Raw genomic sequence first — 15,701 nt, 5'->3', positions numbered from 1 at the left:
TACGCAAATAAGCAAATGGATTTGGAATTTCAATAGAGCAAGATACAAACTATAAGAAAATGGAATGCTCAAAATAAATTAAAATGGTTCACAAGACTCAGCTAAGTCTTTTGCATGTGAAGTTTAGAGCATATGAACTACAATGCATGAAATGAAAGCAAAAAAGAGAATGAAAAAGAAAGTAATTAGTGTTCATTTAATCTACTTAGTGTTAAGTGACAAAAACAAACCACTCAATCAATCACATGGAGACCTTCCGCAAATGAGGAAGAGTGGGATGCCAAGGGAAAAAGGTCACCAAGCTCCCAAGAACAAGTGCCTTTGTATTATATTGGTTCCCTCTTATGAAATGAGGGATGGAAAGGAAGTTGTTTTTGGAGGAAGTTTACAAATGATCCCTCAAAAGGGAGAGATACCTCCTTCCAATAGTTAGAAGTGATTAAAAAATCAAACTAGATGTTAATTGGAAATAGTTACAAAATTTGGTTTGATCTTTCACTCAATGATAAGATCAAAAACCAACAAAACATAGAACTCCTTTTATGGATGAGAAGAGAAGTCTAAATGAGTTACAAAATAGGGAATCCATGAAGAATCCTTGGAATGTAGAACCACTCTCGAAGGCACAATGAAAGGGTCTAATAATTAAAGAGTTTGCTTGTCCTTGTTGTCCAAATCCACAAATGTTCTTTCCATTTCAAAAGCTACCCCAAAATCATCTCAAAATGAAGTTTTAGGTCTTCTAGTACAACTGCCAAATATCAATCCAAAAAAGGGAAAATCTGACCACTCAAATGCAACGAAAATCAACTTTCTTAGGCAGAGGAAATCTGCAAGAAGCAAGTTCCTTGCTGCCCAATATCAGTCCAAAAGAGGAGAGACAAATCAACTTTAGGAGAAAATTGATACGTGTAAAAAAGGTTAGCAAAAGCCAATGTGAAAGAGGCCAAGCTAACCACTTATAGCAGAAGAAATTTGTGATTATATGAGACAATTATTGTATCCTTTAACATTGGAAAATACCTTGGAACCTTTTGCCTCCCATTAGACATATTTTCCAGTTGGTTCTTTAGGGTTCTTAACTTAACTGAGGGTGGAGGATTCAAAACTTTATCCAAGAAAAGATAAGGATGGTTGCAAGGAGATCCAACATGGAGAAGCTTAGCTTCATTAATGAGTATCCAACTAATTTTTCAAGTAAACCCACTCGCAAGTAGATCCAACATTGGGCATGCCCAAACTAATTTAGCAAGTCGAGTGTTTACCGTTTCCAAGCTTGGAAAAGAAATGGGTGAAGAGGATCCCTATAAAACTATACAACTAGTTAAGCTAGAGGTTAATTTCCTCTAAGTGCAAAAAAATTCAAATCTACTAATTGCTCAAAATGAGATGAAAGGATTTGCAATTGCCAAACTAGTGATAAAGATGCCTCAATAAATAAATGATGCCTTTAAGAAAAGGAACAAGAGCAACTTACGCAAATAAGCAAATGGATTTGGAATTGCAATAGAGCAAGATACAAACTATAAGAAAATGGAATGCTCAAAATAAATTAAAATGGTTCACAAGACTCATCTAAGTATTTTGCATGTGAAGTTTAGAGCATATGAACTACAATGCATGAAATGAAAGCAAAAAAGAGAATGAAAATGAAAGTAATTAGTGTTCATTTAATCTACTTAGTGTTAAGTGACAAAAACAAACCACTCAATCAATCACATGGAGACCTTCCGCAAATGAGGAAGAGTGGGATGCCAAGGGGAAAAGGTCACCAAGCTCCCAAGAACAAGTGCCTTTGTATTATATTGGTTCCCTCTTATGAAATGAGGGATGGAAAGGAAGTTGTTTTTGGAGGAAGTTTACAAATGATCCCTCAAAAGGGAGAGATACCTCCTTCCAATAGTTAGAAGTGATTAAAAAATCAAACTAGATGTTAATTGGAAATAGTTACAAAATTTGGTTTGATCTTTCACTCAATGATAAGATCAAAAACCAACAAAACTTAGAACTCCCTTTATGGATGAGAAGAGAAGTCTAAATGAGTTACAAAATAGGGAATCCATGAAGAATCCAATGTAGAACCACTCTGGAAGGTACAATGAAAGGGTCTAATAGTTAAAGAGTTTGCTTGTCCTTGTTGTCCAAATTCACAAATGTTCTTTCCCTTTCAAAAGCTGCCCCAGAATCATCTCAAAATGAAGTTTTAGGTCTTCTAGCACAATTGCCAGATATCAATCGAAAAAAGGGCAAATCTGGCCACTCAAATGCAACGAAAATCAACTTTCTTAGGTAGAGGAAATCTGCCAAGAAGCAAGCTCCTTGCTGCCCAATATCAGTCCAAAAGAGGAGAGACAAATCAGCTTTAGGAGACACTCGATACCTGAAAAAAAGGTTAGCAAAAGCCAGATGGCTGCTAGCTATGTGTTAACACATGCCTGGATGGGGGGAGTTAACTCCCATTTTTACTGCCCTTTGACTGCCAGCACTCAACTTGATGGACTCAACCCTCTTTCTAATTGAATATGGACCACATTTGGCAGGATTTGGTCACCCCAAATTGTTGTAGCAAGCACAAATTCGCCCCTCCACTTGGCACTGAGATTTGGCCCTCTTATGTGGCTGTCCAAGTCATCATTAACTTAGTCTTTGAATTCACTTTGTTTTTCCACATCATTTCCACTTGGTGAAATATTTATTTTGTCCACCATTTATTTATTTTTTCAATATTTGTCACCACTTTATACCACTAAAATAGGAAAAATGGATTTTGAGGGGCCAGAAGTCATCTTTTGACCCTCAAAGTGGACTCTAGAAGAATGTTGGGCTGGAGAGAATATTTTTTTAATTACTTATAAGCCCCCCAGCCCCAACATCTTTTAGGCTCATTTATTTAAAAAAATTTGAACAATTTAATTAACAATCCCATTCTGCGGGAATTTTTAATAAATTAAAAATCCTATCAAAACCTAATCAAATTTCATGACACTTTAGATATGTCCTAGTATGGTAATATACATCGACTCTAGGCATTAGGACGGACCCAGGGCTCAATCATCAAAGCCACCACTCCAGCTTTGGAGGTAGGTGATTGAAAAAACTCAGTTAATTATTCATTGTTGAAAAGCAAGAATAATTAGCTAGGTGAAAAAACACTCTAGAGTGTACTCACTCGACAATCGAGTCCCAAGTTGTCTAGGCCTTTTATAAAAGGTCATCATACTAGTGACATTTAATACAATTCCCCACAGGGTTGTGAAATTTGAGGGAGAAGAATAGAGAGGAGAGAGAAATGGTCAACAAGTGCTTGTTGACTCCTGGTCTTTTGAAAAAAAATGATGAGTGCCCTGTACATTGGGCCATGGGATCTTCAGGTTCTGCCTGGTGCAACCTAGCAGATAACACTCTTCAAGGTTTATCTTATCACCACAAGGGAGGCTTCCTTGAACAAGACTCTTGTTATATATCCCGATGGCGATAACCATAAAAGGAAGTAAAGTTTCTATGTGTATCTTATACTGCCTATAAAGGCAACACTTGGCTCTGTCAATTGCTGCAAATTTCTCAACAAGACATTTGCCAGGTGCTTTTCTTACATCATCTCTTCATACATTCAACAATATATCTCATAGGAAAACTACTTGGAAACCTAAGTGACAAAACCAAGACTTTCTTATGTTGTAATTCCAAGTGATAAGGTACAATCTATTTAGATGTGAAATGCATGTAATAAATTTACAAACAACCAATCTAAGTTTCAGCTTGAAATAACAACATTTCAGAACCAACACTTGAACGCATTCATGCATTTATTTTCTTGAATTTGAAAGATTAAATATTGAAACTATCCACAGATTGCAACTGTTATGAAAAGACCTTGATCCTAGTGGGTTGAAGCATGAAATAGAGAATTAATTCTAAGTGACTATTCTTTAAATATTTTACAATCAGTGAATGACTAAAGGTTGACGAATACCATTAATGATAACAGTTACAATTCATCTGAATTAAAGAAAAAGTATTGCAGGTCTTTCAAGTATTTCCAGACATATTATGGAATTTCCACTTTTGGTTCTGAATGAGAAAAATAAACAGTATGTCAAATATTGTTATGAAAACCCATATTTGCATTTTCTTTGTTGAAGTGGGCAAAAACTGTGAAGAATAACTTATGCAAATGCAGTTCTACTCATATGTTCATGCCCAAGATAATAAGACATTTCAGTGTTAAAACTCACATAACATGGTTATAATGCACATAAGAACAGCTAGAATATATTGCCAAGCATTACGGACTGTTTATTGCTCACAAACACACACGTGAAACTTTCATTCAAGCAAATCAATACAAACTACTACACAAGCATGAGTTTATTTTCAAACACTTTGGAAACAAACTTTGCACAACAGTAATATATCTATTACAACAGCCCAAAGAAATGTTATGTATGTGTTGTTTTAAATGTGCAGCAAGAGAGGCATCCTCCCAACAAACCTGTGATTCAATATATCCGCTGATGTCAAGCAACCCAACATGTTTGCACCTCAGAAATATAGACCACTGCCCCTTTTTTAATGGATATGGCAAGCTGGAAATTGTCCTTGGCAGTAGAAAGCCCTTTAAATATCCAAATTGAACCAAGCTTCACTGCCTCTTAAACTTAGAGGGAATTTTCCTTGGCAGTACAAAGCCCTTTAAATATCCACATTGAACCAAGCCTCACAACCTGTTAAACATAGAGTGGAAATCGCAGATTTATGGCTAAAAAATAAAAATATACCAGTGCCTTATTCTAGCTTGGCATCCTGAACAGAGGCATTTTTAAGTGTCTTGGATCATTTGAAGCAAGCCCACAATTAAATCTTGAAGGTAGTAACAATGCCCAAGACTGTGAGATCAAGAAGAAGGCTTTGAAGCAGCCTCCAGTGATCATGAAAGACAAAGGTATGTAGTCCTTAAGTTGGGGAAGAGTCAACCAAAAATGAGAGGATAGGTTGCTTTGGTGATAGTGGTGACTATTCTAGTAGTTCCTGCTTGGGTTGCACCTTGTGGATTAGAGATTTTTTCATTAAATTGAAAGAAAAGTATTATTAGCTCTACTATTAGCTCCTACTGGCCATTGATCCCTCTGTAATTCATCAAGAAGCTGTAAAACAAAAGGCTACAAAGGTAGTCCACGATACTATTGAAAATAATGAAAGTACCCTTCTTGTTACCAATCATCAGGTTGTAGCCACCACTTCCATTGGTGCTAGAATAAAGAGGGTTCATAGCAAGAAGAAGAGGAAGGAATGTCTAGTTAAAGCTGATTCTTCCAACGATTTCTTGTTGACATTTAAGGATCAGTTTAGAAAATTCATTGTTGAGTTAGTTTAATTTGACATAACAGGTTGGCTAGCAAAATAACAGGTTGGCTAGCTAAATGCAAAAGTTCACAACATACAGCAGAGGGAGCTGAAGATGTAGTGTTTATAACAAATTGATATCTCTTATATGTTTTTGCAATTTGGACGAGTTTTACCTTGAATTCAAATGAATAAAACAATACTATCCAATCTGCTTTTCATAGAAGCTAATTGGCAGCTGTATGACCAGAGTTACAATAACCACTTTTGGACTCTTCTTGTGACAAGGAAGCCATAGAATTGTTATGAAGTGGAGTTTACCTGGAGTTATTTGGTTAAAAGAGAAAAACTATGAATAGGAACAATCCTACTAAAAGAACTATCTCACAATCTTTGCAACTATTTTTACTGACAAATTCAATGCATGCCTCATTTTTTTCCATAATTTGTCATCCATATGCCTGAGCCAAAGTCTAAAACCTGCCATTGCTAGAAGTTGCTTCAAAGACTGAATCAATACAGACATCAGTTGAAATTATACCTCCCCTTAAACGTGTAAAATAAATGATTTCAAAAGATTTAATCACTTCTTTATTCCAAAGGTTTAACCTATTGATATTAATTTCTCTTGGGATTATGACCTTATTCATAATGCCTAAGATGACCATTGAACCCCCATGGCACTTGATGCTTGAGTTCTAAGCAAATTGCAGACCAATGCCTAAAGCCAACCTTTTTTCCATGTTTTTGGAGTTGATTCAATCTTCCAAGCGAACTTAGTTATCAGTCATCCTCCTTGGTAGATAATGAAACTCTTCCACCCTTATCCACCCGTTACCTCTGGCTTCCCCAAGATAGGTTTCTTCACCTTACTAAGTATTCAATTATCTGTCCAAATCTTAGTGATTTGGCTTAGGTGTGCAAAATGCTTTAGGGTTCTAATACCATTTGGCCTTCCTCGTTGAGAACTGGAAACCCAATCTAAACTGGGCATTGGTATAACTTTTTAAATAGGACACATAAAATATGTCATGTATTATAAGTTATGAAACTTATGAAACTCCAAATCTACTCAATTCTACATTTTGTATCCAAATATGAAACTTATTGTAAGGAGGCCATCTAACTTATGAAACTCTTCACTTACAATAAATAAAATACTTTATATATTTATTGAAGTCATGTAGATTCCTGTTTGACCTCTTGAAACGTTTTATCCTCCACATATCTAATAGTATAGAATTAGTGAAACTGGCCTTCAGAGATGACATGACAATATATTGTAAAACAAAAGAATAGTACAACAGATCTACAATGCCTCTCCACATAAGAAATTTAAAACTAACATGCTACTTAAATTGAACTTGGACCATAATGCAAACTACGATGAGAAATATCTACCTTCATATTTGGAAAATTACTAATTTGCTGAAGTGTGGTGTTATGTTTTCTATGTTTCCAAAAGATCAATATGTGTTTGTTGTTGTATTTTAGAATCTAGATAAGCCATACAGAAACATGTTGAAGGCCAGTTATTTGGTCCCAATTCTTTTCTGGAATCATTTCAGTCAGTGCCAAGGATTAGAAACAGACAGAAACAAAATGATACTCTAGGGCTTTTACTTTTACTCATGCAACCCTAGTTTGCTTCAAGAGTTGTTCATGCCTCATTTGGAGATGCTGAAATTGAAGTTTAACTGAAGGTTTTTCTAGGAGGTAAGCCCTTGCGAGAGAGAGATTCTGAAGCAAAGACATGCTTTTATTACTATCATCCAAATCATAGCGAGAAATTGCAGAATTAGGAAAATCAATCAAGTTTTAGAAGTTTTATATATTTGGATACAATAAGGCTCAATAAGTTAGGCCTCTCCTTGGTTGTTATTTAATCCTACATCCTAATTCTTCCCCTCTGCCCCTATAGAAGACGTCAGGTCTTGACAATACAAACTTATTTTATAATATTGCACTGGGAAAAAAGACATCGGATCATAGTATTGATTACCAGCTCAATGAAGGTGTTGAAGTGACCAGCCTTATATTTATAGAAACATGTTTGGATTTAATAAGAAGAGAAAAGTTGCAAATGAAGGATCATGCTTGCTAATTACTATCAACTGTTAATGGCAGTTTGGATTGTAAATGTCTTTTAGTCTTCTTTCCTAACAAAGTTCTAGATATTTAATTCCTTTCTTAATTTGAGCAAATGTTTAACTTTATTATGTGCAGGAATGAATGTTGACGAAAATAAATCAACTCTGCAGCAAGGGTAGGGAGAATATCCTTCAAATGCAATTGTTGGTAGATGTTTAGGAACTTTTGCAAGTGCACCAGGGCAATCAATTTCTGTGGAAAGTGGAAGTGGTGTATCAAGAGGTAGTGATGCAGCAATTGCAACACCTTCCAGAAACAATCATATGGCAAGGGTACAACATTTAGATATTCATCAGCAAGACTTAGATTCTTCAGATACTGTAGGGTGAGTCTCATTACTTACTCTATGTTGTTGGATTTTTGTGGTTGTGTGTTTGTCATGTTTGAGATAGAGCATTACTGACCGGTTGTACCTTTGCACTTGAACAACACAAAGAAGAGAAAAAGAGTTCCTAGAGTCAATGGTGGGGAGAAGGGTGAGAGGGGACTTCGACAGTTCAGCATGAAAGGTGTATCCTCACAATTCACCTATTCTCTTTCTTTTTCTGACTGAAATTTTCTTTTGGTACATGTTGATGGATGGACGTCTTTATGTTGCTGGAGGTAATGGAATTGATATAAATCAATAGTAGATTCGTATGTGTTTGTTCTCGTAATGGCAGTCATGGGGCACAGAGGGAGGTCAAATGCAAGCCAGGTGTGGACCTCTCCAGCCATGGAGAGAATGTGGGTAGCTAATATGTGTGGAGTTCTGTTTAATCCCTGTGGTTGACTAGCTCAAAAAAAATCTTGATCCACTGGCAAATAATGTTTCTGTTTGTTATACATGGTGTCCTTAGGGCATGCTTGTAATTATATTTGTATTACACATTGGCCTCGGGGGTTTGTTTCACTTACTGTTGATTGTTTAACTATGTCCAGTCAGTCAGAAGGTTGAGAGCAAGTGTCAGACCACATATAATGAGGTAACAACATGACCATAGAGACTGCTTATTATTTAGCAATTGTTCCTTGTTTATTTGTTAAGTATGACTCCCATTTTTTCTCATCATCTTATCTTAATTAAATATTGAAATTATAATATGTAGCATTTTTGAGCAAGCAATGCAGAAGGCATCTCTGAATTTTTTTACCATTGCATATAAAATGCTAAACTGTAGTAATGGTTGACACATAGTACAATCAATGGGAATTGTTACATCCCCAGATCTCTGAAATCAATCAATATGACTGAATCAATGGTGATATGGCCGGGTAAGTAAAATGAATACTGGTTCAAGTGAAAGTTCTGGAAATGATATGTTGAGAATGTCCCCTAGCCACATGCTCCAGCAGGCAGTAGGAATGGATTCAATGAACCAGTGGCATGCAGAAAGTGTTAAACGAGACTCATCTCTAAGAGGAATAGTGAACAAGGATTCTCAAGGGAAAAAAGGCTCTTGAACAGGAAAACTTTGTGTAGTGAAAGGTGGTTAGGACATGCTCACAAAACAGTACTATGAATGCGAGAGAGGTATTAAATTTATTTAGTCTATTTGAACTTGAAAGAAATATCTAATCTATGAAAACTGTGGATCCTTGTAAGAAGTTCAATTTGTCAGTATTGTGCGTCCTTTTATTTCAATTGAAAATACTTCATGCTTAGATTTTTGATATCATATGCTTGATTTGTTTGTATCCCTTTAGTAGTAAGTAATTGTTTCTTTTGTAGGACATTTTGAATTCAAATTTACAAACGAATTTAAGAGAAAAACTGGGAGGAGGAGATCCTAAAGGATTTTCTATAGGTTATGCTTCTGCAAACTCATCTGTATTTGATAGTGCCACAAACATGTCTAAGTGTCTTGTTCAAACAAACCAACATCTTTATCAAGGTAAGGTTTTGGTTCAAGTTTTTTTATTAAGTAATTTATCTATTTGTTGGTCCACCAACTTTTACTAGTTTTTTATATTATAATATACTGAGATGTTCAATTTCTACTTATAAATTGTTTCTATTGAGCCAAAACATTCTTGACCTTCTAAGCAAGTCAGATAATCCAAAAGAAAGTGACGCATTAAAGCGCACTATATTAGGAACTTCAATGTAGCTAGCTATAGTTTTCCCACAACATGCAACAAGCTACCCCTAGTCTTATCTCACCATACCTCTACTAGGAGAGATTCTATTGGCCTTCAATTGGTGGCTCAACTTTCATGGCACGCTAGTAAGCAAGCAAGTTTTCCCTAAAGCTGTGGATCCATAAGGCAATCCTTCATCAATTAATCAATGTAGCTAGCTATAGTTTTCCCACAACATGCAACAGGCTACCCCTAGTCTTATCTCAGCATACCCTTGCTAGGAGATTCTATTGGCCTTCAACTGGTGGCTCAAATTTCATGGCACGCTAGTAAGCAAGCAAGTTTTCCTTAAAGTTGTGGATCCATAAGGCAATCCTTCATTAATTAATCAATTTTAAATAATTATTTTTTAACAATTTATTCAACACATTAGCAAACCATGTTTCTCCACATACTATTGTAATAATATTACAAGAACAAAGTCAAAGTGAGAGATTCCATTGCTCTCTAAGAGTGTTGAGGTTTGATATAAATCATTGATCATTTTACAAACCATGGATGTAATACTATTTCTGCAAGACGAGATATCAATTATATTTCATCTGATAAAGAAACAATAAGTGACTTACAAACCACAAATAAATAAGTACTTCCTGCAATTTATGGAAATTGTCAGCCAAACATAAACGAGAATTACAGTATGCTTGGTTTTCTATCATTCAGTGCATCACCTTTTTGCAGAACAAAGGGTTGGCCTTCAATAGGTTTAGAAAAACAACTCCCGATCACCCAGTATTGGACCATGAATATTTGGTGCAAACTACTCAAGACACAGTGGAGAGTAGATAAGAAAGCCTGCCCTAGTGAGGTCATGCTCCCCACCGGCTATAGAGGCTCAAGTTCCCCATGCATGTGAATCAGCAACGACTGAATCAGATTGCAACCCATAACACCATTGGTGGGCTATTGACACCCACAACCCGTGGAACAAATTCCTAATAATCCATATTGATGAGATATGCATAACAACTAGCATTGTGTTGGGCAACTCCAATACCAACATCATTGGCATAGCTGGATACCAACATCATTGGCAGGGATGGAGAGAGGAAATTTTATAACCCCAGAAGCGATTGTAAAATATTACAAAATATATATGTTTAACTATAGGCAAAGACACAACTGTGTCATTTCAGCATTAAGATCCAAACATTAATTCAAGTCACAATGGGCAGATATTACAACATTAAGGTTTTCACATGGGTAGATTTCCTAGAAATCCTAATGCAGATAATAAACTCATATAAGTTTCATATAATTTTAGATACTGCAACAATGATTTGACCAAAATAACCTTGCTGCGAAAACAAACCAATATACCACTTCAAAATAAGCTTAAGTATGTTATTAAGCACAATAAAAAATTACAAATTCCTTTGGGAGATCTATGGGAGAGTGCTTGTTCCTCCCAACTAGCAAGCTGGCACCACCAACTCCTCTCGAGCATAGACTTCTTCCTTCTAGGAATAACACCTTCTGTATTCCCTTAGTAATATTTTATAAATTTTTACTAGTAGATTTTTCCTAGCAACTGCTTTTAGGGTCTGCCTTTTACCAGGCTTTTTCTTTTAACTAGGATGGGTGATGCTAGGGCATTATTAGAAATTAGATTTTTATCTAATTGCTAATTATATTTTTATTAAATTAGAAATGATATTTTTATCAAATTATAGATTAGATTTCTATCTAATTTCTAATTGGTAAAGATCTACTGCTTTTCTTTTAACTAGGATGGGTGATGCTAGGACATCATTTTTATCTAATTTCTAATTAGATTGTTATCAAATTAGAAATTAGATTTTTATCAAATTTCTAATTAAAAATTAGTTTTGTATCAAATTTTTAATTAAAAATTAGATTTTTATCTAATTTTTAATTGGTAAAAGTCTGCTGTTGTTTGTATTATGTAATTATATAAAAATATGCTGATGTTTACATTTTGTAATTATGTAAAAAGAGAAATGTTTTTTTTAGAAAAAACATGAAGTGGAAAAACAATGGCATGAAGTCTTTTATAACTGTTTTTCAGTGAGGTCCTTTATAAACAACAACAGATTTTTACCAATTAGAAATTGGATTTTTAACAAATTTCTAAATGTTTTTTATATAATTACAAAAGATAAACAACAATAGATTTTTACATAATTACATAATACAAACAACAACAGATTTTTACCAATTAGATAATTACAAGATAATTGGTAAAAATCTGTTGTTGTTTGTATTATGTAATTATGTAAAAATCTGTTGCTGTTTATGTTTTGTAATTAGATAAAAAAACATTTAGAAATTTGGTAAATCTAATTTCTAATTGGTAAAAATCTGTTGTTGTTTATATTATGTAAGTATGTAAAAATCTGTTGCTGTTTATATTTTGTAATTATGTAAAAAGGATAATTTTTTTTTATGAAAAAACATGAAGGGGGGAAACAATGGCATGAGATCCTTTATAAACATGACAACATAAGAACTAAACCATTTTATCACCTAGGACTTGAGAATCTAATTCCAAGAAAGGAAGAAATTGTCAAAACAGAAATTGTCACTTGGATTTTTAACTAAGTTGTCTGCAAATTCTGCGCTAGAGAGCCATTATAAGATTATTCACCTACAATCCTTTGTTTTTTTAGGGAGAACATCCTTTCCTATCGATCTCTTCTACTTTGGGGACATGGCAAGTGGAGAAGGAGGTGCAAGTGGATCGAAAAAGGTAAGCTTACTTTGTTTTTATAGAATAATTACATAATATAACATGTTTTATTTTTTGTTTTAAGTTTGAAGTTAGAATTATAATTTTATAATTATACTTTGTGGTAAATCATTGAAACTTGGATAGGGAAAGAATCTAATAACAGAGTCCTTGCTTGAAGAAGTTTTTGGGGTAGGACTTAAAAAACTTCATGCTTTGGATGCTGAATCCCTAATCCATTTTCTTAAGACAAAATCCCCTGAAGCTAATCAACTAGGTCCAGGTAATCAACAAGCTTTATGAGAATCGATAAATTCCCCATCCTCTCTTGGATCAAGAAAAAAATCGAAAAAAGTGTCATTAACATCAAACACCAATAATGAAGAACATTGTGTTGAGACATCTTGTGTGATGGCAACTCCCGGGACCGCAAATTCTTGTTCATCCTCAGCGTATGCATCATCTATTGGTAGTTTAGGTACCAAGATAGAGTATGACCCTGTTTCAGGGGAGATAAGAAGGACAGATGTAGAAAAACAATTCTTAAATAGGCTAAAGGACTCATGCCTTCAACGATTTGGAGATCATCTTCACCTCACATTCTCCAAGATTCCACTTCACTTAAAAAAGATGGTGGTACAGGACATAGAGAATGAATTTGGTACTGGTTGGTTGGTTAAGAAGATAAAATTGCAAATGTTGCGCAACTGTAAGAGGTTTCGTTGCAACCAAACAAGAAAATTTTTAAAAAATGCCTCAAGATCAAAGACTGAAACAAAGACCATTTGACATACCTTCTAAAGTATGGAAAGAACTTGTAAAATCATATGAGAAGTTGGATGCACAAAGAAAGGCCGACGATGAAAGCATTCGGGTATTGAATTTTTCATTAAACGTTATTTAGAATGTATTAATACTTATAGGTATCTTTGACGTGTATTTGTGTGAAAATAAATTGAATTGGTTTATGTTTAAGGACAAAGCATCCAAGGCGAGGTTAACCAAGACAAAAGTCACTCATCGTAGTGGCCAGAAAGGTTTAAAAGCATTGATAACAACCTTTGTAAGTATGTTAAACATGTGATATTTTTTTAATAAAATTTGTACTCGAAGAAAGTCATTGTTATCTAATTTCTCCCTATTTACTGATTGACAGGAACTAAAATATGGAAGACCTCCAAATCATTTGGAAAAGGAGGTGCTGCAGCAAAAGAGATGAGTTGAATTTGTTGTTTGGATGGACTCTATGGTATGTAATCTTACTTGGATTTCCAATATATTTTTGAACCGTATTTTTATGTTATTCTTTAGTACTATTAGATATTATATCTTACCTCATTTTATGGTTAGCATTGTATAACAAAAACATGCGTTGTGTTATGTAATTAATATTAACATGTAATATTGATTTTTTTTGCCAGAATGCTATAGGTAATGATTGCCAAGATGATGATCACGATGATGATCCAAACTATGCTCAACATATATCAGGAGATGATGAGGATGAGGATGATGGTGGTGAAGGAGGAGATGATGATGATAGTTGTGGTGTTGGTGATGATGTGGATGAGACTAATGAGGATGGTCAAGATGATCATGAGGATGATCTTGGTGGTGGTAGCTAGGCATGCACATGCATTGTTTTTGATGAAGAAATTATTGTGTAGAATGGCATTGTTATGTTTATATGGGTGTTGTGAATTTACCCTATATCAATGAAACATTTTGATTTGGTAATCATACGATGAGTTTGATTTGATTAAAGATGATGATGATATTATCATTATTATATTTTTATTTGATTTATATATTGGAAAGTATCATCATTATTTTGATAGAGAATTATAATGTATGGTGATATTACCATCTTTGGATGTATGTTGTTAATTTATCGTAGAATAATGATATTCATGAAATATTTTGATATGTTAATCATATTTGAATTTTAGTTGTTTTGATTAAAAATAATACTGATCTTATTAGGATTATGTTGCTATTTTATACATATGTGTTGAAAATTGTCAATGAATCATTGTATATGATGACATTGTTAATTTTTTGGATGGATGCTGTCAATTTACCTTAAATTTATTTACAAATGATTTGGAATTGTGATATCTTCTTTAATGATATTTAGAAACTATGATATATTTCACTATGCAATTGAAATTAGTAAAATGAATCTATAAAGGGGGTCATATATGTAAAGAAAAATATACTCTACATAAGAAGTCAAATGCGGATGCAAAAAATGACATAAAACTAGAAGAAAAACCTGTCATAAAATAAGATGCAAATCTTGGTTGAAAATTTGACGCAAAAAATGATGCATAGTTTGGTGTAAAAAATGATGTAAAATCTAGCGTGAAAAAGGATACAAAATCAGGCGCAAAAAAGGACACTTTAAAAATTGTACAATAGAGCCAGATTTAGCGCCAGGTTGCTCATCACAATTACTAAAATAATGCATTAAAATCTAGCGCTAAACCTGGCGCAAATCGTTGGTTTTGTTGTAGTGAGAGGGGGCAACAGGTGCTCTCCAGAGTCGAAATTTAGTTGAGAAGCGTGAGAATATCGTGTGTAATATTTCTCACAAAAATTCCTCTTCTATTCTGCGGGTTGTATCTTGTACATGAGATTTTTGCTAAAGATCAATAAAGAAACCCTCATTTGCTGCACCAATTTTCCCACATTGGGTTTTTCCGGGGATAATTGTCCAAAAATAACTGTGTCATTATGATTATACTTTTGCTAGTATTTTTCCTTACATTTAATTTCCACGATATTTTAATTGTGAAAGTTGTAGCAGAATTTATTTCGATATTTGTTGTAGAAACACTATGAATAACTTATTTAAATGAAATAATAAGTCGAAGAAATAATATCAGTCACTGCAGTTGAATTTCTATTTGTAATTTTTCATAGATTGCTCTTCCATGCTATCATTCACATCGATTCTCACCCCATTAGGGGTTAAATTTTATACTTATAATATTTTTCAATTTTTAATATTATTTAAAAAATTAAAGTTGTTTTAAATAATTAATAATGATAACTATCATTTTTTTCAAATTTATAATTTTCATTAATTTTTTTTTTTAATTAATTTATAATATCATACATTTTAATTAAAAACAAATATATCATTTTTTGTTAATTGTATGATATTTTATATTTAACTTTTAAAGTTAATATTTCATGTTTAATTGCCCCTTTGGCCTCTTCTTGGATAGGGTGGGAAGCAAGCATCTTGGAAGTGTTGGGTCCTAAGGTGGTTGGTTTAATTTTTTTCTTGTGGTGTTTGGAGGTGTTGCATGTCATGGTTTTGGGGACAGAGCTTTGACCAGGTGAATCTCTTGGGAAGCAAGTCATGCTTCGTAAGAGGGGTCATGTGAGG

At 34.0% G+C, this 15,701-nt stretch overlaps 1 long non-coding RNA gene across 1 annotated transcript; it reads left to right on the top strand.

Annotated features, from left to right (window-relative positions):
• Positions 1–13,250: 13,250 nt before the first annotated feature.
• On the top strand, positions 13,251–13,969 carry LOC149144305 (uncharacterized). Its single transcript, XR_016265289.1, has 3 exons — positions 13,251–13,367; positions 13,461–13,553; positions 13,726–13,969. It is a non-coding gene; the product is annotated as an uncharacterized LOC149144305 (long non-coding RNA).
• Positions 13,970–15,701: the final 1,732 nt, after the last annotated feature.

Source organism: Pinus tabuliformis, chromosome X (assembly GCF_031772625.1).
Source record: "Pinus tabuliformis cultivar Carrire ecotype Pingquan chromosome X, CPIR1, whole genome shotgun sequence".
NCBI lineage: Eukaryota > Viridiplantae > Streptophyta > Pinopsida > Pinales > Pinaceae > Pinus > Pinus tabuliformis.
The sequence above is the reverse complement of the archived record's forward strand: the minus strand, read 5'-3'. Positions and strand labels throughout refer to the sequence as shown.